The following is a 24,639-nucleotide window of genomic DNA, read 5'->3' as shown; positions in this document are numbered from 1 at the left end:
GGGTGGTCAATCTGTTGAAATCAGAGCACTACATTTTGGCCACCGTGCTCGATCCTAGATTTAAAACCTACGTTGTATCTCTCTTTCCGGCAGACACAAGTCTGCAGGGGTTCAAAGACCTGCTGGTGAGAAAATTATCAAGTCAAGCGGAACTTGATCGGTCAACAGCTCCTCCTTCACATTCTCCCGCAATTGGGGGTGCGAGGAAAAGGCTCAGAATTCCGAGCCCACCCGCTGGCGGTGATGCAGGGCAGTCTGGAGCGACTGCTGATGCTGACATCTGGTCCGGACTGAAGGACCTGCCAACGATTACGGACATGTCGTCTACTGTCACTGCATATGATTCTCTCACCATTGAAAGAATGGTGGAGGATTATATGAGTGACCGCATCCAAGTAGGCACGTCAGACAGTCCGTACGTATACTGGCAGGAAAAAGAGGCAATTTGGAGGCCCTTGCACAAACTGGCTTTATTCTACCTAAGTTGCCCTCCCACAAGTGTGTACTCCGAAAGAGTGTTTAGTGCCGCCGCTCACCTTGTCAGCAATCGGCGTACGAGGTTACTTCCAGAAAATGTGGAGAAGATGATGTTCATTAAAATGAATTATAATCAATTGCTCCGTGGAGACATTGACCAGCAGCAATTGCCTCCACAAAGTATACAGGGAGCTGAGATGGTGGATTCCAGTGGGGACGAATTGATAATCTGTGAGGAGGGGGATGTACACGGTGATGAATCGGAGGATGATGATGAGGTGGACATCTTGCCTCTATAGAGCCAGTTTGTGCAAGGAGAGATTTATTGCTTCTTTTTTGGTGGGGGTCCAAACCAACCCGTCATTTCAGTCACAGTCGTGTGGCAGACCCTGTCACTGAAATGATGGGTTGGTTAAAGTGTGCATGTCCTGTTTATACAACATAAGGGTGGGTGGGAGGGCCCAAGGCAATTCCACCTTGCACCTCTTTTTTCTTTTATTTTTCTTTGCGTCATGTGCTGTTTGGGGAGTGTTTTTTGGAAGGGCCATCCTGCGTGACACTGCAGTGCCACTCCTAGATGGGCCAGGTGTTTGTGTCGGCCACTTGGGTCGCTGAGCTTAGTCACACAGCTACCTCATTGCGCCTCTTTTTTTCTTTGCGTCATGTGCTGTTTGGGGAGTGTTTTTTGGAAGGGCCATCCTGCGTGACACTGCAGTGACACTCCTAGATGGGCCAGGTGTTTGTGTCGTCCACTTGGGTCGCTGAGCTTAGTCACACAGCTACCTCATTGCGCCACTTTTTTTCTTTGCGTCATGTGCTGTTTGGGGAGTGTTTTTTGGAAGGGCCATCCTGCGTGACACTGCAGTGCCACTCCTAGATGGGCCAGGTGTTTGTGTCGGCCACTTGGGTCGCTGAGCTTAGTCACACAGCTACCTCATTGCGCCTCTTTTTTTCTTTGCGTCATGTGCTGTTTGGGGAGTGTTTTTGGAAGGGCCATCCTGCGTGACACTGCAGTGCCACTCCTAGATGGGCCAGGTGTTTGTGTCGGCCACTTGGGTCGCTGAGCTTAGTCACACAGCTACCTCATTGCGCCTCTTTTTTTCTTTGCGTCATGTGCTGTTTGGGGAGTGTTTTTTGGAAGGGCCATCCTGCGTGACACTGCAGTGCCACTCCTAGATGGGCCAGGTGTTTGTGTCGGCCACTTGGGTCGCTGAGCTTAGTCACACAGCTACCTCATTGCGCCTCTTTTTTTCTTTGCGTCATGTGCTGTTTGGGGAGTGTTTTTTGGAAGGGCCATCATGCGTGACACTGCAGTGCCACTCCTAGATGGGCCAGGTGTTTGTGTCGGCCACTTGGGTCACTGAGCTTAGTCATCCAGCGACCTCGGTGCAAATTTTAGGACTAAAAATAATATTGTGAGGTGTGAGGTGTTAAGAATAGACTGAAAATTAGTGGAAATTATGGTTATTGAGGTTAATAATACTTTGGGATCAAAATGACTCCCAAATTCTATGATTTAAGCTGTTTTTTAGGGTTTTTTGAAAAAAACACCCGAATCCAAAACACACCCGAATCCGACAAAAAAAATTCGGTGAGGTTTAGCCAAAACGCGTTCAAACCCAAAACACGGCCGCGGAACCGAACCCAAAACCAAAACACAAAACCCGAAAAATTTCCGGTGCACATCTCTAGTGGCCATGCCATGTCACTGTGCAGGAGCCAGCACCGCTCACACACTAGTCCCCGGTGCAGCCCCCAACCCCCGGGACACCCGGAGCAACAAAATGTAGATTCAGGCCACCAGGCCACGCCCCTACCTATGAAACCATGCCTCCTTTTTACCATTGCGCTGCTTATCTGCGCGCACTGCATTACAATCTCCCTCGCCACCTCTCTGGGTGTCACCAGTGATAGTGACACCTCTGCCATGCTTGTAGCAGCTGGTCCTAAGATCTACGCCTCAAGCCCTGAGTGTTTGCCCTTGTGACTTGTTGATCATCATAGCAAAGCAGATGCTTACAGAAAACTGCAGGGGCTTAGATTGAAAATAAAAAAAATTGATGGGTATAAGGTAGAGAGGAGCGGGTTCGGTTCTCCGAGAACCGAATTCCCCACGAACCCCACGAACTCCTCCTCCGAGGCAGGCTCGGTTGTTCCCGCCTGACTCGGAAAACCTGAACAAGGGAAAATGTCATCATCCCGCTGTCGGATTCTCGCGAGATTCGGATTCCATATAAAGAGCTGCGCGTTGCCGCCATTTTTACTCGTGCATTGAAGAGAGAGCGGAGAGGACGTGGCTATGTTCTCTCAGTGGAAATCTCAATATCAGTGCTCAGTATCAGTGGATACTTATTGCTGCTCAGTAATACTAGTAGTGTGTCTCTCCTGCTCAGTGTCAGTTCTCAGTAGTATCCTCATCAGTGCTCAGTATCACTGCTCATTGTCTTGTGCTGCATTGTTGTGCTCAGCATACTACAGTACATTACTAATAGTCCAGTGCTGCATCTTGCTGCTCAGTGTCAGTTCTAGTATCCTCATCAGTGCTCACTATCACTGCTCATTGCATTGTGGTGTTCTGTATACTACAGTAACATAGTAATATAGTAACATATAGTAACATAGTTTTTGAGGTTGAATAGAGGCAAATTGCCCATCGTGTTCAACCTGTTTTAAGTTGTGATGATTCTACATACTTGCTGAATAATGTTTTATGACTAGTTAGCTACTACAACTCATGTTACCCCCGGATTAACCATGTTGATATTTTAAGTATTATAACCTTGGATAGCTTTTTCATTCAGAAATGTATCCATTCCTTTTTTAAATCCAATTACAGAGTCCGCCATTACCACCTTCCCTGGCAGGGAATTCCACATCCTGATTGCCCTAACAGTGAAGATCATAGTATCTCACCTGGCAGGTAAGTAGGAGTTGGGCCAGAGCTGTGGAGGATTGCTGCTCGGGCACCCCCTGTCAAATGAAGGAGATCCAACTGAGGCAGCACAAGGGAACTCTCGAAAGAAGAACAAGGCTAGAGGAAGATCTGAGACAAAGAAATCTGACTTTTACCAGAGCTGACCAGAGGAAAGCACAAACACAGTCCCCCACTACCACAAATAATGCAGTCGAGTTTCCCACATTTGGGGAAATCACAGGGGTCAGCATACCCAGAATGCAATGAATGAACCTCACCCTGGGAGAACAATCTTCATGACCATGGTATCGCCTATGCAAAATAAGTATGATTTGGGATAGGGCTGGGGAGGGCCGCTGCTCAGGCACATCTCTGTCAAGTAAAGGAGATTCAACTGAGGCAGCACAAGGGAACTCTCATCTGGGGACAACAACTGCAGGGAGAACACATATTTTCAGATGAACATGGGAGGGCAGAAGGCTGCCTAATACTGAAGCACCCCCAAACAACAAACCAAATGCAACAACTAGTACAAGCATTCCTGGGGGAAGTTCTGCAGAAGACGGATTTGCATACGGTGATGTCATCCAAGCAGTGGGCCAAAGTTGGCTGGATCCCTCATCTGCATATGAAAAGAGAAAAGGGGTATGCAGGGCATGGCGGCCTTTTGCGGCGCTTGGATGACCCTTAGTTCGCATTAAACACCCCCACCCTCCTTCGGTGTGGGGCTCATGTTGACAATGCCCCAGCCCCTGAAGCATTCAAGCTGATTTCTTACAGCAGCTTGGCACTGTAACAGCTCCAGAGCTGCTCTGTAAGGCAAGTAAAAGGGTGTGTAGTTTGCATTGTGCATTGGAAGGCACAAAGTAAGCAGACAGGAGGAGAAGTCAGGATAGTGCACAAGGGTATAAAAGGGAGGGGCTCAAGAAAAAAGAAGTGGAAACAGACAGCAAACTAGGCTGGAGAGAGACCTGAGACAAAGAGATCTGAATTATACGAGAGCCGACCAGGGGAAACACAAATTATGCAGTCAAGTTTCCCACATTTGGGGAAATCGCAGGGGCAGCACACCCAGAGTGCAATGGGTGAGCCTTGCCCTGGAAGAAGCACCTTCATGATCATAGTATCTCACCTGGCAGGTAAGTAGGAGTTGGGCTTGAGCTGGGGAGGGTCGCTGCTCGGGCACCCCCCTGTCAAGTGAAGGAGATCCAACTGAGGCAGCACAAGGGAACTCTCGAAAGAAGAACAAGGCTAGAGGAAGATCTGAAACAAAGAAATCTGACTTTTACCAGAGCTGACCAGAGGAAAACACAAACACAGTCCCCCACTACCACAAATAATGCAGTCGAGTTACCCACATTTGGGGAAATCACAGGGGTCAGCATACCCAGAATGCAATGAATGAACCTCACCCTGGGAGAATAATCTTCATGACCATGGTATCTCATATGCAAAATAAGTATGATTTGGGATAGGGCTGGGGAGGGCCGCTGCTCAGGCACATCTCTGTCAAGTAAAGGAGATTCAACTGAGGCAGCACAAGGGAACTCTCATCTGGGGACAACAACTGCAGGGAGAACACATATTTTCAGATGAACATGGGAGGGCAGAAGGCTGCCTAATACTGAAGCACCCCCAAACAACAAACCAAATGCAACAACTAGTGCAAGCATTCCTGGGGGAAGGCCTGCCGCAGATGGATTTGCATATGGTCATGTCATCCAAGCAGTGGGTCAAAGTTGGCTTCAACCCTCGTCTGCATATGAAAAGAGAAAAGGGGCGTGCAGGGCATGGCGGCCTTTTGCGGTGCTTGGATGACACTTAGTTTGCATGAAACACCCCCACCCTCCTTCGGTGTGGGTCTCATGTTGGCCATGCCCCAGCCCCTGAAGCATTCAAGCTGATTTCTTGCAGCAGCTTGGCACTGTAACAGCTCCAGAGCTGCTCTGTAAGGCAAGTAAAAGGGTGTGGGCCCTGCAGCACTACCTGTAGTTTGCATTGTGCATTGGAAGGCACAAAGTAAGCAGACAGGAGGAGAAGTCAGGATAGTGCACAAGGGTATAAAAGGGAGGGGCTCAAGAAAAAAGAAGTGGAAACAGACAGCAAACTAGGCTGTAGAGAGACCTGAGACAAAGAGATCTGAATTATACGAGAGCCGACCAGGGGAAACACAAATTCTGCAGTCAAGTTTCCCACATTTGGGGAAATCGCAGGGGCAGCACACCCAGAGTGCAATGGGTGAGCCTTGCCCTGGGAGAAGCACCTTCATGATCATAGTATCTCACCTGGCAGGTAAGTAGGAGTTGGGCTAGAGCTGGGGAGGGTCGCTGCTCGGGCACCCCCCTGTCAAGTGAAGGAGATCCAACTGAGGCAGCACAAGGGAACTCTCGAAAGAAGAACAAGGCTAGAGGAAGATCTGAGACAAAGAAATCTGACTTTTACCAGAGCTGACCAGAGGAAAACACAAACACAGTCCCCCACTACAACAAATAATGCAGTCGAGTTTCCCACATTTGGGGAAATCACAGGGGTCAGCATACCCAGAATGCAATGAATGAACCTCACCCTGCGAGAACAATCTTCATGACCATGGTATCTCCTATGCAAAATAAGTATGATTTGGGATAGGGCTGGGGAGGGCCGCTGCTCAGGCACATCTCTGTCAAGTAAAGGAGATTCAACTGAGGCAGCACAAGGGAACTCTCATCTGGGGACAACAACTGCAGGGAGAACACATATTTTCAGATGAACATGGGAGGGCAGAAGGCTGCCTAATACTGAAGCACCCCCAAACAACAAACCAAATGCAACAACTAGTGCAAGCATTCCTGGGGGAAGGCCTGCAGCAGATGGATTTGCATATGGTGATGTCATCCAAGCAGTGGGTCAAAGTTGGCTTCAACCCTCGTCTGCATATGAAAAGAGAAAAGGGGCGTGCAGGGCATGGCGGCCTTTTGCGGCGCTTGGATGACCCCTAGTTCGCATTAAACACCTCCACCCTCCTTCGGTGTGGGGCTCATGTTGGCTATGCCACAGCCCCTGAAGCATACAAGCTGATTTCTTGCAGCAGCTGGGCACTGTAACAGCTCCAGAGCTGCTCTGTACGGCAAGTAAAAGGGTGTGGGCCCTGCAGCACTACCTGTAGTTTGGAAGGCACAAAGTAAGCAGACGGGAGAAGTCAGGATAGTGCGCAAGGGCATAGAAGAAAGCAGCTCAAGAAAAGAGAAGTGGAAACAGACAGCAAACTAGGCTGGAGAGAGACCTGAGACAAAGAGATCTGAATTATACGAGAGCCGACCAGGGGAAACACAAATTATGCAGTCAAGTTTCCCACATTTGGGGAAATCGCAGGAGCAGCACACCCAGAGTGCAATGGGTGAGCCTTGCCCTGGGAGAAGCACCTTCATGATCATAGTATCTCACCTGGCAGGTAAGTAGGATTTGGGCTAGAGCTGGGGAGGGTCGCTGCTCGGGTACCCCCCTGTCAAGTGAAGGAGATCCAACTGAGGCAGCACAAGGGAACTCTCGAAAGAAGAACAAGGCTAGAGGAAGATCTGAGACAAAGAAATCTGACTTTTACCAGAGCTGACCAGAGGAAAGCACAAACACAGTCCCCCACTACAACAAATAATGCAGTCGAGTTTCCCACATTTGGGGAAATCACAGGGGTCAGCATACCCAGAATGCAATGAATGAACCTCACCCTGGGAAAACAATCTTCATGACCATGGTATCGCCTATGCAAAATAAGTATGATTTGGGATAGGGCTGGGGAGGGCCGCTGCTCAGGCACATCTCTGTCAAGTAAAGGAGATTCAACTGAGGCAGCACAAGGGAACTCTCATCTGGGGACAACAACTGCAGGGAGAACACATATTTTCAGATGAACATGGGAGGGCAGAAGGCTGCCTAATACTGAAGCACCCCCAAACAACAAACCAAATGCAACAACTAGTGCAAGCATTCCTGGGGGAAGGCCTGCAGCAGATGGATTTGCATATGGTGATGTCATCCAAGCAGTGGGTCAAAGTTGGCTTCAACCCTCGTCTGCATGTGAAAAGAGAAAAGGGGCGTGCAGGGCATGGCGGCCTTTTGCGGCGCTTGGATGACCCCTAGTTCGCATTAAACACCTCCACCCTCCTTCGGTGTGGGGCTCATGTTGGCTATGCCTCAGCCCCTGAAGCATTCAAGCTGATTTCTTGCAGTAGCTGGGCTCTGTAACAGCTCCAGAGCTGCTCTGTACGGCAAGTAAAAGGGTGTGGGCCCTGCAGCACTACCTGTAGTTTGCATTGTGCATTGGAAGGCACAAAGTAAGCAGACGGGAGAAGTAAGGATAGTGCGCAAGGGCATAGAAGGGAGCGGCTCAAGAAAAGAGAAGTGGAAACAGACAGCAAACTAGGCTGGAGAGAGACCTGAGACAAAGAGATCTGAATTACATGAGAGCCGACCAGGGAACACTCAAATTATGCAGTCAAGTTTCCCACATTTGGGGAAATCGCAGGGGCAGCACACCCAGAGTGCAATGGGTGAGCCTTGCCCTGGGAGAAGCACCTTCATGATCATAGTATCTCACCTGGCAGGTAAGTAGGAGTTGGGCTAGAGCTGGGGAGGGTCGCTGCTCGGGCACCCCCCTGTCAAGTGAAGGAGATCCAACTGAGGCAGCACAAGGGAACTCTCGAAAGAAGAACAAGGCTAGAGGAAGATCTGAGACAAAGAAATCTGACTTTTACCAGAGCTGACCAGAGGAAAACACAAACACAGTCCCCCACTACAACAAATAATGCAGTCGAGTTTCCCACATTTGGGGAAATCACAGGGGTCAGCATACCCAGAATGCAATGAATGAACCTCACCCTGGGAGAACAATCTTCATGACCATGGTATCTCCTATGCAAAATAAGTATGATTTGGGATAGGGCTGGGGAGGGCCGCTGCTCAGGCACATCTCTGTCAAGTAAAGGAGATTCAACTGAGGCAGCACAAGGGAACTCTCATCTGGGGACAACAACTGCAGGGAGAACACATATTTTCAGATGAACATGGGAGGGCAGAAGGCTGCCTAATACTGAAGCACCCCCAAACAACAAACCAAATGCAACAACTAGTGCAAGCATTCCTGGGGGAAGGCCTGCAGCAGATGGATTTGCATATGGTGATGTCATCCAAGCAGTGGGTCAAAGTTGGCTTCAACCCTCGTCTGCATATGAAAAGAGAAAAGGGGCGTGCAGGGCATGGCGGCCTTTTGCGGCGCTTGGATGACCCCTAGTTCGCATTAAACACCTCCACCCTCCTTCGGTGTGGGGCTCATGTTGGCTATGCCACAGCCCCTGAAGCATACAAGCTGATTTCTTGCAGCAGCTGGGCACTGTAACAGCTCCAGAGCTGCTCTGTACGGCAAGTAAAAGGGTGTGGGCCCTGCAGCACTACCTGTAGTTTGGAAGGCACAAAGTAAGCAGACGGGAGAAGTCAGGATAGTGCGCAAGGGCATAGAAGGGAGCAGCTCAAGAAAAGAGAAGTGGAAACAGACAGCAAACTAGGCTGGAGAGAGACCTGAGACAAAGAGATCTGAATTATACGAGAGCCGACCAGGGGAAACACAAATTATGCAGTCAAGTTTCCCACATTTGGGGAAATCGCAGGAGCAGCACACCCAGAGTGCAATGGGTGAGCCTTGCCCTGGGAGAAGCACCTTCATGATCATAGTATCTCACCTGGCAGGTAAGTAGGATTTGGGCTAGAGCTGGGGAGGGTCGCTGCTCGGGTACCCCCCTGTCAAGTGAAGGAGATCCAACTGAGGCAGCACAAGGGAACTCTCGAAAGAAGAACAAGGCTAGAGGAAGATCTGAGACAAAGAAATCTGACTTTTACCAGAGCTGACCAGAGGAAAGCACAAACACAGTCCCCCACTACCACAAATAATGCAGTCGAGTTTCCCACATTTGGGGAAATCACAGGGGTCAGCATACCCAGAATGCAATGAATGAACCTCACCCTGGGAAAACAATCTTCATGACCATGGTATCGCCTATGCAAAATAAGTATGATTTGGGATAGGGCTGGGGAGGGCCGCTGCTCAGGCACATCTCTGTCAAGTAAAGGAGATTCAACTGAGGCAGCACAAGGGAACTCTCATCTGGGGACAACAACTGCAGGGAGAACACATATTTTCAGATGAACATGGGAGGGCAGAAGGCTGCCTAATACTGAAGCAGCCACCAAACAACAAACCAAATGCAACAACTAGTGCAAGCATTCCTGGGGGAAGGCCTGCAGCAGATGGATTTGCATATGGTGATGTCATCCAAGCAGTGGGTCAAAGTTGGCTTCAACCCTCGTCTGCATGTGAAAAGAGAAAAGGGGCGTGCAGGGCATGGCGGCCTTTTGCGGCGCTTGGATGACCCCTAGTTCGCATTAAACACCTCCACCCTCCTTCGGTGTGGGGCTCATGTTGGCTATGCCTCAGCCCCTGAAGCATTCAAGCTGATTTCTTGCAGTAGCTGGGCTCTGTAACAGCTCCAGAGCTGCTCTGTACGGCAAGTAAAAGGGTGTGGGCCCTGCAGCACTACCTGTAGTTTGCATTGTGCATTGGAAGGCACAAAGTAAGCAGACGGGAGAAGTAAGGATAGTGCGCAAGGGCATAGAAGGGAGCGGCTCAAGAAAAGAGAAGTGGAAACAGACAGCAAACTAGGCTGGAGAGAGACCTGAGACAAAGAGATCTGAATTACATGAGAGCCGACCAGGGAACACTCAAATTATGCAGTCAAGTTTCCCACATTTGGGGAAATCGCAGGGGCAGCACACCCAGAGTGCAATGGGTGAGCCTTGCCCTGGGAGAAGCACCTTCATGATCATAGTATCTCACCTGGCAGGTAAGTAGGAGTTGGGCTAGAGCTGGGGAGGGTCGCTGCTCGGGCACCCCCCTGTCAAGTGAAGGAGATCCAACTGAGGCAGCACAAGGGAACTCTCGAAAGAAGAACAAGGCTAGAGGAAGATCTGAGACAAAGAAATCTGACTTTTACCAGAGCTGACCAGAGGAAAACACAAACACAGTCCCCCACTACAACAAATAATGCAGTCGAGTTTCCCACATTTGGGGAAATCACAGGGGTCAGCATACCCAGAATGCAATGAATGAACCTCACCCTGGGAGAACAATCTTCATGACCATGGTATCTCCTATGCAAAATAAGTATGATTTGGGATAGGGCTGGGGAGGGCCGCTGCTCAGGCACATCTCTGTCAAGTAAAGGAGATTCAACTGAGGCAGCACAAGGGAACTCTCATCTGGGGACAACAACTGCAGGGAGAACACATATTTTCAGCTGAACATGGGAGGGCAGAAGGCTGCCTAATACTGAAGCACCCCCAAACAACAAACCAAATGCAACAACTAGTGCAAGCATTCCTGGGGGAAGGCCTGCAGCAGATGGATTTGCATATGGTGATGTCATCCAAGCAGTGGGTCAAAGTTGGCTTCAACCCTCGTCTGCATATGAAAAGAGAAAAGGGGCGTGCAGGGCATGGCGGCCTTTTGCGGCGCTTGGATGACCCCTAGTTCGCATTAAACACCTCCACCCTCCTTCGGTGTGGGGCTCATGTTGGCTATGCCACAGCCCCTGAAGCATACAAGCTGATTTCTTGCAGCAGCTGGGCACTGTAACAGCTCCAGAGCTGCTCTGTACGGCAAGTAAAAGGGTGTGGGCCCTGCAGCACTACCTGTAGTTTGGAAGGCACAAAGTAAGCAGACGGGAGAAGTCAGGATAGTGCGCAAGGGCATAGAAGGGAGCAGCTCAAGAAAAGAGAAGTGGAAACAGACAGCAAACTAGGCTGGAGAGAGACCTGAGACAAAGAGATCTGAATTATACGAGAGCCGACCAGGGGAAACACAAATTATGCAGTCAAGTTTCCCACATTTGGGGAAATCACAGGAGCAGCACACCCAGAGTGCAATGGGTGAGCCTTGCCCTGGGAGAAGCACCTTCATGATCATAGTATCTCACCTGGCAGGTAAGTAGGATTTGGGCTAGAGCTGGGGAGGGTCGCTGCTCGGGTACCCCCCTGTCAAGTGAAGGAGATCCAACTGAGGCAGCACAAGGGAACTCTCGAAAGAAGAACAAGGCTAGAGGAAGATCTGAGACAAAGAAATCTGACTTTTACCAGAGCTGACCAGAGGAAAGCACAAACACAGTCCCCCACTACCACAAATAATGCAGTCGAGTTTCCCACATTTGGGGAAATCACAGGGGTCAGCATACCCAGAATGCAATGAATGAACCTCACCCTGGGAAAACAATCTTCATGACCATGGTATCGCCTATGCAAAATAAGTATGATTTGGGATAGGGCTGGGGAGGGCCGCTGCTCAGGCACATCTCTGTCAAGTAAAGGAGATTCAACTGAGGCAGCACAAGGGAACTCTCATCTGGGGACAACAACTGCAGGGAGAACACATATTTTCAGATGAACATGGGAGGGCAGAAGGCTGCCTAAAACTGAAGCACCCCCAAACAACAAACCAAATGCAACAACTAGTGCAAGCATTCCTGGGGGAAGGCCTGCAGCAGATGGATTTGCATATGGTGATGTCATCCAAGCAGTGGGTCAAAGTTGGCTTCAACCCTCGTCTGCATGTGAAAAGAGAAAAGGGGCGTGCAGGGCATGGCGGCCTTTTGCGGCGCTTGGATGACCCCTAGTTCGCATTAAACACCTCCACCCTCCTTCGGTGTGGGGCTCATGTTGGCTATGCCTCAGCCCCTGAAGCATTCAAGCTGATTTCTTGCAGTAGCTGGGCTCTGTAACAGCTCCAGAGCTGCTCTGTACGGCAAGTAAAAGGGTGTGGGCCCTGCAGCACTACCTGTAGTTTGCATTGTGCATTGGAAGGCACAAAGTAAGCAGACGGGAGAAGTAAGGATAGTGCGCAAGGGCATAGAAGGGAGCGGCTCAAGAAAAGAGAAGTGGAAACAGACAGCAAACTAGGCTGGAGAGAGACCTGAGACAAAGAGATCTGAATTACATGAGAGCCGACCAGGGAACACTCAAATTATGCAGTCAAGTTTCCCACATTTGGGGAAATCGCAGGGGCAGCACACCCAGAGTGCAATGGGTGAGCCTTGCCCTGGGAGAAGCAACTTCATGATCATAGTATCTCACCTGGCTGGTAAGTAGGAGTTGGGCTAGAGCTTGGGAGGGTCGCTGCTCGGGCACCCCCCTGTCAAGTGAAGGAGATCCAACTGAGGCAGCACAAGGGAACTCTCGAAAGAAGAACAAGGCTAGAGGAAGATCTGAGACAAAGAAATATGACTTTTACCAGAGCTGACCAGAGGAAAGCACAAACACAGTCCCCCACTACCACAAATAATGCAGTCGAGTTTCCCACATTTGGGGAAATCACAGGGGTCAGCATACCCAGAATGCAATGAATGAACCTAACCCTGGGAGAACAATCTTCATGACCATGGTATCTCCTATGCAAAATAAGTATGATTTGGGATAGGGCTGGGGAGGGCCGTTGCTCAGGCACATCTCTGTCAAGTAAGTTGCATTTGATTTGTTGTTTGGGGGTGCTTCAGTATTAGGCAGCCTTCTGCCCTACCATGTTCATCTGAAAATATGTGTTCTCCCTGCAGTTGTTGTCCCCAGATGAGAGTTCCCTTGTGCTGCCTCAGTTGAATCTCCTTTTGGAGAAGACCTCAATAAGATTGTAGCTGATCTGGCTACTGCTAAAACAGCTTGCCTACCTAGTATGACTCCTACCACGCAGAAGGCTAAAAGTACTTTTCTTGGCCCTTTCATCTTCCAGGTAAAGCGTACCCAAGGTCAGGCATACCCAAAGCAAGCTCATGTTTCCAGACCTGCCAAGCCCAGACTGAAGCAATCCTGGGCTGCCCATCAGCCTGCTTCCAAAACGGACAAGCCTGCCGCATGACGGTGCAGGCCTCCCTCTGGGGGATCCCAGGGTGGGGGGCCCGACTTCTAGGTTTGGCAAAGAAAGGTATAATTCTAAGCTAGAGAATTCTGTTTGGAGCTCACCTTGCACTTTGTGAAGAAATAATCAGCATTGTGGCTGAGCAGATACATGTAGTGTGTGGCTGCAAACTGCATGGATCTGCTGCGTTGTAATGCTGATTCTTTTTTTTTTTGCAAAGTACCAATAGCTTCATATAATGTTCACAATTTTTATGCAGGATCAAATAGCTCAATAGGTAGGGTGTTTGATTAGAATTCAACAGGTTATAGGTTTGAATCCTGGGTATGGTAGTTTGAGATGTGTTATTTAATAAAGTATGTTGTTCTGACTGCTGGCATCCTATCACCTGGGATATCATACTAAATAAATGGAGGTGATCAAATTTTTTTTTTTAACTAGGGACAATTTCCAGATACTTCTCTTTATAACTGAGATTGCCCCCTGGAACTTCACATCAGTTGACAACTATGCATGAGTGGGCAGTGCTTGCCCTGGATCTGCCCACCCATTTATGTGCCGTCATAAAATAAAGCATGACTGACAGTTATCCTGGGCGTACACTACACAATTATCTGTCAGGCTATCTATCCAGTCTGGATGGATGGAATGAAAATCTGGTAATGTATTGGAGCAAATGTCAATTAGCCATTTGCTCCCAAACACTAGAAAAGTGGTCAAAAATGGTCATTACACAAATTGGTTAAACCCAAAATTTAACCAATTTGTTTAGGGGACCATTTTTGTCCATTTTTTAGTGTTTGAGAGTAAATCGTTGATGGTCATTTGCTCACATAGATAACCGGATTTCTATTCCAACCAGCCAGTGTTGGAGAGATGGTCTGCCAGATTACATAATGCATACCAGAGCCATAACTAGACTTTTTGGATCCCTGTGACAGAGAATTATATGCCCCCCCCCCTCCCTCCCTCCCTCCCTCCCCATTTTTTCAATATGGACAAAAGGTGCATGCCTTGTGGGGAAGGGGCATAACAAGATTGGTCTCAGAGAAAGCACATGAGATATGAAGATATATCTAGTATACTTGACACTCAATGGTTTGTGGTATTGCCGGGGTGCCCTCCTTAAATGCATATACAGTCACACATGGCATGTTTGTGTAAATGGCATATCAGCAGTCAGCACTAACTGGTGACATGCCATTTGTACAAGTAAGCCATGTGTGACTAATATATACAAACATACACCTCAAACTATCATACCCAGGATTCAAACCTATAACCTGTTGAATTCTAATCAAACACCCTGCCCATTGAGCTACTTGATCCTGCATTTATTCTAACCTCCAAAAACAGATTCAGTTGCATTTTCCAGCGTGTATTGTTTGCGCCTTTGCAAATGTCTTACATCGACAAACTTATTTAGTACTATTTTGCAAATAGGGTTACATTGTCGCAACATTGTGTTCCCTAATTGCTTGAATTTTTAAATGCAAAAATTGATAAAGACACCTGATAATTGCTCTGTGGAGTCTTATTTTGTGTCTACTTCTTATCTACATTTAATTCCCTACCTCTAATCAAGGCATTTTTAAATGCTGGGCGCTGCCAGGACGTGAGGCCTACCTAGTCTTTAGATCTGAATTTGAATGTACTTGTGAACTAACTTAATTTCCTACTTCTAAATTCATTCCTAAATTCACTACTTACATTAATCCTGTAGTTGGGCATTTTGAGCCTTCAATTGTGGGCATTGTTTTGTGTCCAGACCAGCAGCTGGTGGTGTGCATTTGCTGGAAAGGCATCGAAGACCTCCGATATGCTGCATCTCCTGATGTGTGTCTGCCTCAAGTGGCTGTCAGCAAATGCATGCTAGACACCCCATTCCAAGCTGATTGTGACATCACGGAACATGCATCATAGAACAGGCATGCTAGAACATGGGTCTTCAACCTGCGACCCTCCAGCTGCTGTGGAACTACATATCCCAGCATGCCCTGCCTCAGTTTTAGCATACCTTAATAGCAAAACTGTGGCAGGGCATGCTGGGATGTGTAGTTTCACAGCAGCTGGAGGGCCACAGGATGAAGACCCATGTGCTAGAACCAAACCGCAGGTACATTGAATGCTAGCAAGCTGAATGTTTAAATCCTTTTTGTTCCGCAGCATTCCAATGCGGAAGATTCCATGGAACCAGAGATTATTCCATTGAGAAGGACATGCTGCCTGGATGACTGCACTGTGCAAATTAAATCACGGAGCTAGTTGGCTTGTGGGTGGCTCTGGTGACTGGGTGGTTGGGTGGGCGGTATATCGGAGGTGGAGCACATGCAAATGAATGTGTATCATCCAGCTAGTGAGAGAGAAAACTAATGCAGGAGTGTGCCTGTTTGTCAGTGAGTTATGCACCTTGCCAGACGTCAAATCTACATGGAGCAACTGGAGGGGACAAGAGCAGGTTTGGAAAATATAGACAGAAGAGCATATATGCTGGCGCATTCTCCATGATTGTGTCAGCTTATGTTTTGGTGCACTGCACTTTCCTCCACTAAGTTTTAGCCATTTTGTTTAAACGCAAGTGTAGTTGCTTCTCGCTCTTTTGGCTGTGATATTGTATCGTGGTTGAAGAGTCTGCTGGAGGGATTGTTTTCTTCATTGGCGAGAGACTGAAGATATTCCAGGATGGAAGGCTTGGGAACACTATCTGTTTTTCAGTTGTGGAAGAGTTGAAAGACCGGATTGGACTACATTCTATAGTAAAGGGTATTTTTGTATTTATTAATCCTCCCTTTATATGTGTCTGTCTTTCAATAAAGCTTTGGGCTTGTGATTCCGTCACCCTCTTACACTCCACACCCATAGCCTTATTAACTATTGTATTGTTTAAATGTATAGTGCAGTTCATGATTTATAGTGTAGGCTGGCCTGTGCTGTAGTTCTTGAACTGTACTATACCGACAGCATTTGTATTGTGTTTTGGCTGTGCTGCAACACAGTACTTATGTGTGTAATGTTTATGTATGTTTTTTTTGCTTCTTTATGTCAATAAAGACTGCTTTTTCAATCCAATATCTGAAAACAATCAATGTTTATCTTTGATGGCAATAGAAGTGGTATGATATTTGCTGCTTTTGAAAGGCAATATCTGATATGTCCCCTATCTGGGAACCATATATTAAATGGCTTTTCAGAAAAGGGAGATGGGAGAAGAGCTTTCAGTACTTGTAGGACCGATGCACATTTCCTATTCAAGCCTCCAAAAACAGATTCAGTTGCATTTTCCAGCGTGTTTTGGATGCGCCTTTGCAAATGTCTTACATCGACAAACTTATTTAGTACTATTTTGCAAATAGGGTTACATTGTTGCAACATTGTGTTCCCTAATTGCTTGATTTTTTAAATGCAACAATTGATAAAAACACCTGATAACTGCTCTGCGGAGTCTTATTTTGTGTCTACTTCTTATCTACATTTAATTCCGTACCTCTAATCAAGGCATTTTTAAATGCTGGCGGCTGCCAGGACGTGAGGCCTACCTAGACTTTAGATCTGAATTTGAATGTACTTGTGAACTAACTTAATTTCCTACTTCTAAATTCATTCCTAAATTCACTACTTACATGAATCCTGTAGTTGGGCATTTTGGGACTTCGATTGTGGGCATTGTTTTGTGTCCAGACCAGCAGCAGGTGGTGTGCATTTGCTGGAAAGGCATCGAAGACCTCCGATATGCTGCATCTCCTGATGTGTGTCTCCCTCAAGTGGCTGTCAGCAAATGCCTGCTAGACACCCCATTCCAAGCTGATTGTGACATCACCGAACATGCATCATAGAACAGGCATGCTAAAACATGGGTCTTCAACCTGCGACCCTCCAGCTGCTGTGGAACTACACATCCCAGCATGCCCTGCCTCAGTTTTAGCATACCTTAATAGCAAAACTGTGGCTGGGCATGCTGGGATGTGTAGTTTCACAGCAGCTGGAGGGCCACAGGATGAAGACCCATGTGCTAGAGCCAAGCCACAGGTACATTGAATGCTAGCAAGCTGAATATTTAAATCCTTTTTGTTCCGCAGCATTCCAATGCGGAAGATTCCATGGAACCAGAGATCCTTCCATTGAGAAGGACATGCTGCCTGGATGACTACACTGTGCAAATTAAATCACGGAGCCAGTTGGTTTGTGGGTGGCTCTGGTGACTGGGTGGTTGGGTGGGTGGTGTGTCGGAGGTGGAGCACATGCAAATGATTGTGTATCATCCAGCTAGTGAGAGAGAAAACTCATGCAGGAGTGTGCCTGCTTGTCAGTGGGTTATGCACCTTGCCAGACGTTAAATCTACATAGAGCAGCTGGAGGGGACAAGAGCAGGTTTGCAAAATATAGATAGAAGAGCATATATGCTGGCGCATTCTCCATGATTGTGTCAGCTTATGTTTTGGTGCACTGCACTTTCCTCCACTAAGTTTTAGCCATTTTTGTTAAGCTCAAGTGTAGTTGCTTCTCGGCCTTTTGGCTGTGATCTTGTATTGTGGTTGAAGGGTCTGCTGGAGGGAGGGATTGCTTTCTTCATTGGCGAAAGACCAAAGATATTCCAGGATGGAAGGCTTGGGAACACTATCCGTTTTTCAATTGTGGAAGAGTTGAAAGACCGGATTGGACTACATTCTGTAGTAAAGGATGTCTTTCTATTTATTAATCCTCCCCTTATATGTGTCAGTCTTTCAATAAAGCTTCGGGCTTGTGATTCCCTCACCCTCTTACACTCCACACCCATAGCCTTATTAACTGTTGTATTATTGTACAGTTTAAATGTATAGTGCAGTTCATGATTTATAGTGTAGGCTGGCCTGTGCTGTAGTTCTTGAACTGTACTATACCGTCAGCATTTCTATTGTGTTTTGGCTGTGCCGCAACGCGGGTACTTATGTGTGTAATGTTTATGTATGTTTTTTTGCTTCTTTATGTGCATCGGTCCTACAAGTACTGAAAGCTCTTCTCCCATCTCCCTTTTCTGAAAAGCCATTTAATATATGGTTCCCAGATAGGGGACATATCAGATATTGGATTTCAAAAGCATCAAATATCATACCACTTTTATTGCCATCAAAGATAAACATTGATTGTTTTCAGATATTGGCTTGAAAAAGCAGTCTTTATTGGCATAAAAAAAAAACATACATAAACATTACACACATAAATACAGTGTTGCAGCACAGCCAAAACACAATACAAATGCTGACGGTATAGTACAGTTCAAGAACTACAGCACAGGCCAGCCTACACTATAAATCATGAACTGCACTATACATTTAAACTATACAATAATACAACAGTTAATAAGGCTATGGGTGTGGAGTGTAAGAGGGTGAGGGATTCACAAAACCGAAGCTTTATTGTAACACAGACACATATAAGGGGAGGGTCAATAAATAGAAAGATATCCTTTACTATAGAATGTAGTCCAATCCGACCTCTGTGCTCTTCCACAACTGAAAAACAGATAGTGTTCCCAAGCCTTCCATCCTGGAATATCTTTGGTCTTTCGCCAATGAAGAAAACAATCCCTCCCTCCAGCAGACCCTTCAACCACGATACAAGATCACAGCCAAAAGGCAGAGAAGCAACTACACTTGAGCTTAACAAAAATGGCTAAAACTTAGTGGAGGAAAGTGCAGTGCACCAAAACATAAGCTGACACAATCATGGAGAATGCGCCAGCATATATGCTCTTCTATCTATATTTTGCAAACCTGCTCTTGTCCCCTCCAGCTGCTCTATGTAGATTTAACGTCTGGCAAGGTGCATAACCCACTGACAAGCAGGCACACTCCTGCATGAGTTTTCTCTCTCACTAGCTGGATGATACACAATCATTTGCATGTGCTCCACCTCCGACACACCACCCACCCAACCACCCAGCTCTAGCTGGCTTGGCTCTAGCACATGGGTCTTCATCCTGTGGCCCTCCAGCTGCTGTGAAACTACACATCCCAGCATGCCCTGCCACAGTTTTGCTATTAAGGTATGCTAAAACTGAGGCAGGGCATGCTGGGATGTGTAGTTCCACAGCAGCTGGAGGGTCGCAGGTTGAAGACCCATGTTTTAGCATGCCTGTTCTATGATGCATGTCTAGCAGGCATTTGCTGACAGCCACTTGAGGGAGACACACATCAGGAGATGCAGCATATCGGAGGTCTTCGATGCCTTTCCAGCAAATGCACACCACCTGCTGCTGGTCTGGACACAAAACAATGCCCACAATCGAAGTCCCAAAATGCCCAACTACAGGATTCATGTAAGTAGTGAATTTAGGAATGAATTTAGAAGTAGGAAATTAAGTTAGTTCACAAGTACATTCAAATTCAGATCTAAAGACTAAACACAAAACACAAAATAAGACTCCACAGAGCAATTATCAGGTGTCTTTATCAATTGTTGCATTTAAAAAATCAAGCAATTAGGGAACACAATGTTGCGACAATCTAACCCTATTTGCAAAATAGTACTAAATAAGTTTGTCGATGTAAGACATTTGCAAAGGCGCAAACAAAACACGCTGGAAGATGCAACTGAATCTGTTTTTGGAGGTTAGAATAGATGCAGGATCAAGTAGCTCAATGGGTAGGGTGTTTGATTAGAATTCAACAGGTTATAGGTTTGAATCCTGGGTATGATAGTTTGAGGTGTTATTTAATAAAGCATGTTTATATATTAGTCACACATGGCTTACTTGTACAAATGGCATGTCACCAGTTAGTGCTGACTGCTGATATGCCATTTGCACAAACATGCCATGTGTGACTGTATATGCATTTAAGGAGTGCACCCCGGCAATACCACAAACCATTGAGTGCCAAGTATACTAGATATATCTTCATATCTCATGTGCTTTCTCTGAGACCAATCTTGTTATGCCCCTTCCCCAGAAGGCATGCACCTTTTGTCCATATTGCAAAAATGGGGAGGGGGGGGCATATAATTATCTGTCACAGGGCACCAAAAAGTCTAGTTATGGCTCTGGTATGCATTATGTAATCTGGCAGACCATCTCTCCTTTACTTGACAGAGATGTGCCTGAGCAGCGGCCCTCCCCAGCCCTATCCCAAATCATACTTATTTTGCATAGGAGATACCATGGTCATGAAGATTGTTCTCCCAGGGTGAGGTTCATTCATTGCATTCTGGGTATGCTGACCCCTGTGATTTCCCCAAATGTGGGAAACTCGACTGCATTATTTGTGGTAGTGGAGGACTGTGTTTGTGCTTTCCTCTGGTCAGCTCTGGTAAAAGTCAGATTTCTTTGTCTCAGATCTTCCTCTAGCCTTGTTCTTCTTTCGAGAATTCCCTTGTGCTGCCTCAGTTGGATCTCCTTCACTTGACTGGGGGGTACCCGAGCAGCGACCCTCCCCAGCTCTAGCCCAACTCCTACTTACCTGCCAGGTGAGATACTATGATCATGAAGGTGCTTCTCCCAGGGCAAGGCTCACCCATTGCACTCTGGGTGTGCTGCTCCTGCGATTTCCCCAAATGTGGGAAACTTGACTGCATAATTTGTGTTTCCCCTGGTCGGCTCTCGTATAATTCAGATCTCTTTGTCTCAGGTCTCTCTCCAGCCTAGTTTGCTGTCTGTTTCCACTTCTCTTTTCTTGAGCCGCTCCCTTCTATGCCCTTGCGCACTATCCTTACTTCTCCCGTCTGCTTACTTTGTGCCTTCCAAAGCACAATGCAAACTACAGGTAGTGCTGCAGGGCCCACACCCTTTTACTTGCCGTACAGAGCAGCTCTAGAGCTGTTACAGTGCCCAGCTGCTGCAAGAAATCAGCTTGTATGCTTCAGGGGCTGGGGCATAGCCAACATGAGCCCCACACCGAAGGAGGGTGGAGGTGTTTAATGCGAACTAGGGGTCATCCAAGCGCCGCAAAAGGCCGCCATGCCCTGCACGCCCCTTTTCTCTTTTCATATGCAGACGAGGGTTGAAGCCAACTTTGACCCACTGCTTGGATGACATCACCATATGCAAATCCATCTGCTGCAGGCCTTCCCCCAGGAATGCTTGCACTAGTTGTTGCATTTGGTTTGTTGTTTGGGGGTGCTTCAGTATTAGGCAGCCTTCTGCCCTCCCATGTTCATCTGAAAATATGTGTTCTCCCTGCAGTTGTTGTCCCCAGATGAGAGTTCCCTTGTGCTGCCTCAGTTGAATCTCCATTACTTGACAGAGATGTGCCTGAGCAGCGGCCCTCCCCAGCCCTATCCCAAATCATACTTATTTTGCATAGGCGATACCATGGTCATGAAGATTGTTCTCCCAGGGTGAGGTTCATTCATTGCATTCTGGGTATGCTGACCCCTGTGATTTCCCCAAATGTGGGAAACTCGACTGCATTATTTGTTGTAGTGGGGGACTGTGTTTGTGTTTTCCTCTGGTCAGCTCTGGTAAAAGTCAGATTTCTTTGTCTCAGATCTTCCTCTAGCCTTGTTCTTCTTTCGAGAGTTCCCTTGTGCTGCCTCAGTTGGATCTCCTTCACTTGACAGGGGGGTGCCCGAGCAGCGACCCTCCCCAGCTCTAGCCCAACTCCTACTTACCTGCCAGGTGAGATACTATGATCATGAAGGTGCTTCTCCCAGGGCAAGGCTCACCCATTGTACTCTGGGTGTGCTGCCCCTGCGATTTCCCCAAATGTGGGAAACTTGACTGCAGAATTTGTGTTTCCCCTGGTCAGCTCTCGTATAATTCAGATCTCTTTGTCTCAGGTCTCTCTCCAGCCTAGTTTGCTGTCTGTTTCCACTTCTTTTTTCTTGAGCCCCTCCCTTTTATACCCTTGTGCACTATCCTGACTTCTCCTCCTGTCTGCTTACTTTGTGCCTTCCAATGCACAATGCAAACTACAGGTAGTGCTGCAGGGCCAACACCCTTTTACTTGCCTTACAGAGCAGCTCTGGAGCTGTTACAGTGCCAAGCTGCTGTAAGAAATAAGCTTGAATGCTTCAGAGGCTGGGGCATTGTCAACATGAGCCCCACACCAAAGGAGGGTGGAGGTGTTTAATGCGAACTAGGGGTCATCCAAGCGCCGCAAAAGGCCGCCATGCCCTGCACGCCCCTTTTCTCTTTTCATATGCAGATGAGGGTTCCAGCCAACTTTGGCCCACTGCTTGGATGACATCACCATATGCAAATCCGTCTTCTGCAGAACTTCCCCCAGGAATGCTTGTACTAGTTGTTGCATTTGGTTTGTTGTTTGGGGGTGCTTCAGTATTAGGCAGCCTTCTGCCCTCCCATGTTCATCTGAAAATATGTGTTCTCCCTGCAGTTGTTGTCCCCAGATGAGAGTTCCCTTGTGCTGCCTCAGTTGAATCTCCTATACTTGACAGAGATGTGCCTGAGCAGCGGCCCTCCCCAGCCCTATCCCAAATCATACTTATTTTGCATAGGCGATACCATGGTCATGAAGATTGTTCTCCCAGGGTGAGGTTCATTCATTGCATTCTGGGTATGCTGACCCCTGTGATTTCCAAAATGTGGGAAACTCGACTGCATTATTTGTGGTAGTGGGGGACTGTGTTTGTGCTTTCCTCTGGTCAGCTCTGGTAAAAGTCAGATTTCTTTGTCTCAGATCTTCCTCTAGCCTTGTTCTTCTTTCGAGAGTTCCCTTGTGCTGCCTCAGTTGGATCTCCTTCACTTCACAGGGGGTGCCCGAGCAGCAATCCTCCACAGCTCTGGCCCAACTCCTACTTACCTGCCAGGTGAGATACTATGATCTTCACTGTTAGGGCAATCAGGATGTGGAATTCCCTGCCAGGGAAGGTGGTAATGGCGGACTCTGTAATTGGATTTAAAAAAGGAATGGATACATTTCTGAATGAAAAAGCTATCCAAGTTTATAATACTTAAAATATCAACATGGTTAATCCGGGGGTAACATGAGTTGTAGTAGCTAACTAGTCATAATACATTATTAAGCAAGTATGTAGAATCATCACAACTTAAAACAGGTTGAACACGATGGGCAATTTGCCTCTATTCAACCTCAAAAACTATGTTACTATATGTTACTATATTACTATGTTACTGTAGTATACAGAACACCACAATGCAATGAGCAGTGATAGTGAGCACTGATGAGGATACTAGAACTGACACTGAGCAGCAAGATGCAGCACTGGACTATTAGTAATGTACTGTAGTATGCTGAGCACAACAATGCAGCACAAGACAATGAGCAGTGATACTGAGCACTGATGAGGATACTACTGAGAACTGACACTGAGCAGGAGAGACACACTACTAGTATGACTGAGCAGCAATAAGTATCCACTGATACTGAGCACTGATATTGAGATTTCCACTGAGAGAACATAGCCACGTCCTCTCCGCTCTCTCTTCAATGCACGAGTAAAAATGGCGGCAACGCGCAGCTCTTTATATGGAATCCGAATCTCGCGAGAATCCGACAGCGGGATGATGACATTTTCCCTTGTTCATAGAATTTGGGAGTCATTTTGATCCCAAAGTATTATTAACCTCAATAACCATAATTTCCACTCATTTTCAGTCTATTCTTAACACCTTACACCTCACAATATTATTTTTAGTCCTAAAATTTGCACCGAGGTCGCTGGATGACTAAGCTCAGCGACCCAAGTGGCCGACACAAACACCTGGCCCATCTAGGAGTGGCACTGCAGTGTCACGCAGGATAGCCCTTCCAAAAAACACTCCCCAAACAGCACATGACGCAAAGAAAAAAAGAGGCGCAATGAGGTAGCTGTGTGACTAAGCTCAGCGACCCAAGTGGCCGACACAAACACCTGGCCCATCTAGGAGTGGCACTGCAGTGTCACGCAGGATGGCCCTTCCAAAAAACACTCCCCAAACAGCACATGACGCAAAGAAAAAAAGAGGCGCAATGAGGTAGCTGTGTGACTAAGCTCAGCGACCCAAGTGGCCGACACAAACACCTGGCCCATCTAGGAGTGGCACTGCAGTGTCACGCAGGATGGCCCTTCCAAAAACACTCCCCAAACAGCACATGACGCAAAGAAAAAAAGAGGCGCAATGAGGTAGCTGTGTGACTAAGCTCAGCGACCCAAGTGGCCGACACAAACACCTGGCCCATCTAGGAGTGGCACTGCAGTGTCACGCAGGATGGCCCTTCCAAAAAACACTCCCCAAACAGCACATGACGCAAAGAAAAAAAGAGGCGCAATGAGGTAGCTGTGTGACTAAGCTCAGCGACCCAAGTGGCCGACACAAACACCTGGCCCATCTAGGAGTGTCACTGCAGTGTCACGCAGGATGGCCCTTCCAAAAAACACTCCCCAAACA

General features: G+C 47.4%; 22 non-coding genes across 22 annotated transcripts; 5 read left to right on the top strand and 17 right to left on the bottom strand.

The window, feature by feature from the left end:
- Nucleotides 1-3,556: 3,556 nt before the first annotated feature.
- On the bottom strand, nt 3,557-3,720 carry LOC135027020 (U1 spliceosomal RNA). Its single transcript, XR_010223562.1, has one exon. It is a non-coding gene; the product is annotated as a U1 spliceosomal RNA (small nuclear RNA).
- A 655-nt stretch (nt 3,721-4,375) lies between these two features.
- Nucleotides 4,376-4,538, bottom strand: LOC135026941 (U1 spliceosomal RNA). Its single transcript, XR_010223497.1, has one exon. It is a non-coding gene; the product is annotated as a U1 spliceosomal RNA (small nuclear RNA).
- A 152-nt stretch (nt 4,539-4,690) lies between these two features.
- LOC135026902 (U1 spliceosomal RNA) lies at nt 4,691-4,854 on the bottom strand. Its single transcript, XR_010223464.1, has one exon. It is a non-coding gene; the product is annotated as a U1 spliceosomal RNA (small nuclear RNA).
- Nucleotides 4,855-5,528: 674 nt separating this feature from the next.
- On the bottom strand, nt 5,529-5,691 carry LOC135026946 (U1 spliceosomal RNA). Its single transcript, XR_010223502.1, has one exon. It is a non-coding gene; the product is annotated as a U1 spliceosomal RNA (small nuclear RNA).
- A 152-nt stretch (nt 5,692-5,843) lies between these two features.
- LOC135026894 (U1 spliceosomal RNA) lies at nt 5,844-6,007 on the bottom strand. The gene has a single exon (XR_010223457.1). It is a non-coding gene; the product is annotated as a U1 spliceosomal RNA (small nuclear RNA).
- Nucleotides 6,008-6,666: 659 nt separating this feature from the next.
- Nucleotides 6,667-6,829, bottom strand: LOC135026927 (U1 spliceosomal RNA). The gene has a single exon (XR_010223488.1). It is a non-coding gene; the product is annotated as a U1 spliceosomal RNA (small nuclear RNA).
- Nucleotides 6,830-6,981: 152 nt separating this feature from the next.
- LOC135027039 (U1 spliceosomal RNA) lies at nt 6,982-7,145 on the bottom strand. Its single transcript, XR_010223580.1, has one exon. It is a non-coding gene; the product is annotated as a U1 spliceosomal RNA (small nuclear RNA).
- Nucleotides 7,146-7,816: 671 nt separating this feature from the next.
- On the bottom strand, nt 7,817-7,979 carry LOC135026945 (U1 spliceosomal RNA). Its single transcript, XR_010223501.1, has one exon. It is a non-coding gene; the product is annotated as a U1 spliceosomal RNA (small nuclear RNA).
- Nucleotides 7,980-8,131: 152 nt separating this feature from the next.
- LOC135027033 (U1 spliceosomal RNA) lies at nt 8,132-8,295 on the bottom strand. The gene has a single exon (XR_010223574.1). It is a non-coding gene; the product is annotated as a U1 spliceosomal RNA (small nuclear RNA).
- A 659-nt stretch (nt 8,296-8,954) lies between these two features.
- Nucleotides 8,955-9,117, bottom strand: LOC135026926 (U1 spliceosomal RNA). The gene has a single exon (XR_010223487.1). It is a non-coding gene; the product is annotated as a U1 spliceosomal RNA (small nuclear RNA).
- A 152-nt stretch (nt 9,118-9,269) lies between these two features.
- Nucleotides 9,270-9,433, bottom strand: LOC135027029 (U1 spliceosomal RNA). Its single transcript, XR_010223570.1, has one exon. It is a non-coding gene; the product is annotated as a U1 spliceosomal RNA (small nuclear RNA).
- A 672-nt stretch (nt 9,434-10,105) lies between these two features.
- Nucleotides 10,106-10,268, bottom strand: LOC135026943 (U1 spliceosomal RNA). Its single transcript, XR_010223499.1, has one exon. It is a non-coding gene; the product is annotated as a U1 spliceosomal RNA (small nuclear RNA).
- A 152-nt stretch (nt 10,269-10,420) lies between these two features.
- Nucleotides 10,421-10,584, bottom strand: LOC135027032 (U1 spliceosomal RNA). The gene has a single exon (XR_010223573.1). It is a non-coding gene; the product is annotated as a U1 spliceosomal RNA (small nuclear RNA).
- Nucleotides 10,585-11,243: 659 nt separating this feature from the next.
- LOC135026942 (U1 spliceosomal RNA) lies at nt 11,244-11,406 on the bottom strand. Its single transcript, XR_010223498.1, has one exon. It is a non-coding gene; the product is annotated as a U1 spliceosomal RNA (small nuclear RNA).
- A 152-nt stretch (nt 11,407-11,558) lies between these two features.
- On the bottom strand, nt 11,559-11,722 carry LOC135027028 (U1 spliceosomal RNA). The gene has a single exon (XR_010223569.1). It is a non-coding gene; the product is annotated as a U1 spliceosomal RNA (small nuclear RNA).
- A 671-nt stretch (nt 11,723-12,393) lies between these two features.
- On the bottom strand, nt 12,394-12,556 carry LOC135026974 (U1 spliceosomal RNA). Its single transcript, XR_010223524.1, has one exon. It is a non-coding gene; the product is annotated as a U1 spliceosomal RNA (small nuclear RNA).
- A 152-nt stretch (nt 12,557-12,708) lies between these two features.
- Nucleotides 12,709-12,872, bottom strand: LOC135027001 (U1 spliceosomal RNA). The gene has a single exon (XR_010223544.1). It is a non-coding gene; the product is annotated as a U1 spliceosomal RNA (small nuclear RNA).
- A 7,553-nt stretch (nt 12,873-20,425) lies between these two features.
- On the top strand, nt 20,426-20,589 carry LOC135027007 (U1 spliceosomal RNA). The gene has a single exon (XR_010223550.1). It is a non-coding gene; the product is annotated as a U1 spliceosomal RNA (small nuclear RNA).
- Nucleotides 20,590-20,741: 152 nt separating this feature from the next.
- On the top strand, nt 20,742-20,904 carry LOC135026925 (U1 spliceosomal RNA). Its single transcript, XR_010223486.1, has one exon. It is a non-coding gene; the product is annotated as a U1 spliceosomal RNA (small nuclear RNA).
- A 671-nt stretch (nt 20,905-21,575) lies between these two features.
- LOC135027050 (U1 spliceosomal RNA) lies at nt 21,576-21,739 on the top strand. Its single transcript, XR_010223590.1, has one exon. It is a non-coding gene; the product is annotated as a U1 spliceosomal RNA (small nuclear RNA).
- Nucleotides 21,740-21,891: 152 nt separating this feature from the next.
- Nucleotides 21,892-22,054, top strand: LOC135026960 (U1 spliceosomal RNA). The gene has a single exon (XR_010223512.1). It is a non-coding gene; the product is annotated as a U1 spliceosomal RNA (small nuclear RNA).
- A 674-nt stretch (nt 22,055-22,728) lies between these two features.
- Nucleotides 22,729-22,891, top strand: LOC135027051 (U1 spliceosomal RNA). Its single transcript, XR_010223591.1, has one exon. It is a non-coding gene; the product is annotated as a U1 spliceosomal RNA (small nuclear RNA).
- The last annotated feature ends 1,748 nt before the right edge of the window (nt 22,892-24,639 follow it).

Source organism: Pseudophryne corroboree, unplaced genomic scaffold (genome assembly GCF_028390025.1).
Source record: "Pseudophryne corroboree isolate aPseCor3 unplaced genomic scaffold, aPseCor3.hap2 scaffold_451, whole genome shotgun sequence".
NCBI classification, from domain to species: Eukaryota; Metazoa; Chordata; class Amphibia; order Anura; family Myobatrachidae; genus Pseudophryne; species Pseudophryne corroboree.
The sequence above is the reverse complement of the archived record's forward strand: the minus strand, read 5'-3'. Positions and strand labels throughout refer to the sequence as shown.